At 28.4% G+C, this 2070-nt stretch overlaps 1 long non-coding RNA gene across 1 annotated transcript in view; it reads right to left on the minus strand.

Moving 5' to 3' along the window:
• LOC109222968 overlaps positions 1905-2070 on the minus strand; it is a 491-nt gene continuing 325 nt past the window's right edge. The window contains exon 2 of the long non-coding RNA XR_002067487.1: positions 1905-2055. This is a non-coding gene — a long non-coding RNA (uncharacterized LOC109222968). The remainder of the gene's footprint in view (positions 2056-2070) is intronic.

The following is a 2070-nucleotide window of genomic DNA, read 5'->3' on the forward strand; positions in this document are numbered from 1 at the left end:
TTACAGTCTGCCATATTTCCTCTACTGAACAACTTGCTGATGCTCTAACAAAACCGTTGCTGAAGAAGTTTATTGAGTTGGTTTCCAAGATTGGTCTCCATCCGGCAGTACCGATCTTGCGGGGGCATATAGAAGATAAGAGTTAATTTTATCCATGGTCATTGAACAATTTTTTTGTTACCCAAAAGTCACTTTTCTTTTTTTTGTTACGTAAAAATCATTCAACTTTGTGTTCATTACACAAAAGTCACTTTTCTTTCCATTGTTGCAAAAAAATTATTTTACTTTGCTCTAGTTATCACAATAGTCATATTTTTACTTGAAAGTCTATTATGCCCTTGATATTATATAAACCTTCATATTTATGTAATACCTTCTATATTATATACTATATAATATATTTTTAACTATGTATTTTATTTGTAAATAAAATAATTTAATATTATTTTATTTATTATTTTTATAATATATTCGTATATTTATTTTTTTCTTAACGTTAATTTTTAAAGTATATTAGTAGCGTTATTAAATTCGTCAATAACTTTTATATATATTAGAAGAGAAATAAATCGGCAAGTGCATTTACGTGAGAAAATTCGCAGGTAAACAAACAAAGAAAATGAGGAACAAATCATATGTTAATCTGAAGGAAAATCCCTAGGTACTACATGCGTATTTAGCTGGGGATATTTTCTTGGGGATTTACCTAGGCAATTGGTTATTTGGGAAATTACACTACTAGAAATTCGGAAAAAATCGTCCAGAAAAATCGACCAAAGTTGATCGGTGGCCAATAACCGTCCAAAACACGACCATTAACGTGTGGTCGGTATTTTGAAGGTCGGAAGGGCATACAGTTGGTCGGTAATTTTCGACCAACTTTGGTCAGTCAATTAAATAAAATAAAAAAAGAGTTGCTGAAAAAATTTATTTTTTAACGCTGCTAATATATCTTGAAAATTAAAGTTAAGAAAAAATTATATATACGAATATATTATAAAAATAATAAATAAAATAATATTAAGTTATTTTATTTATAAATAAAATAAATAGTTAAAAATATATTATATACTATATAATATAGAAGGTATTACATAAATATGAAGGTTTATATAATATCAAGGGCATAATAGACTTTTCAAGTAAAAATGTGACTTTTGTGATACCTAGAGCAAAGTAAAATAATTTTTGTGTAACAAAAGAAAGAAAAGTGACTTTTGTGTAATGAATACAAAGTTGAATAATTTTTACGTTACACAAAAAAAAGAAAAATGACTTTTGGGTAACAAACACAAAAGTTCAATGACCATGGATACAATTATCTCTAGAAGATAATCACAACTAACTCGAATGGATAATTCCTTTTGAACTCAAATACTTATCTTTACAGATTGTATCTTATCTTTGTAGACTCCTATTCTCCCAAACTCATTGTACTCTTGTATTATAAATAGTTGATCTCAATTATGCAAATATACAACAGTTCCATCCGAATTTCTTGTGCTTTTAATATCAAGGCTGCTAGCGAACTTTGGAATTTGATGCAAAAACTCAGATTCTAGCTTTCTTAGTTATCTTATGTATATGACCTATTTTGCAGTCACTATATATCAGCATTAATAAGAAGACTTTCTGTTTCTTTAACTCGCCAACAGTGATTGCTAAGCTTGATTTGTAGTTCTCATACTTGGTGATTATGCAAATTTTAATGTCCAAAAAAAAAAAAAAAGTTGGTTCCTGTTGCTGTACACATTCCTTGTTGCGAGTTCTCTTGAATTTTCATATGCAATTCCTAAAATTCAGATACTAATGAAACAAAATGACTTACTATGCATGGATCAATCAAACGAGACAAAACTAAATAGCTAATTCAGAAAGAAGGAAAAAAACTGAGTAGAAATTGAAGGGAAAAAATCGTCATAAATAGAAAAATAATGAGCAAGTGTAGAGGAGAAAAAATCAAAATTGAAAAGGGGATAAATGTACTAATTAATGAGAAAAAGGAAATTCACGTAATTCACTCACTCAAAACAACCTCAACCAAATTTTAACCACCTTTAGCTCCCGTTT

This window comes from Nicotiana attenuata, chromosome 2 (assembly GCF_001879085.1).
Source record: "Nicotiana attenuata strain UT chromosome 2, NIATTr2, whole genome shotgun sequence".
In the NCBI taxonomy this organism is placed as follows: Eukaryota; Viridiplantae; Streptophyta; class Magnoliopsida; order Solanales; family Solanaceae; genus Nicotiana; species Nicotiana attenuata.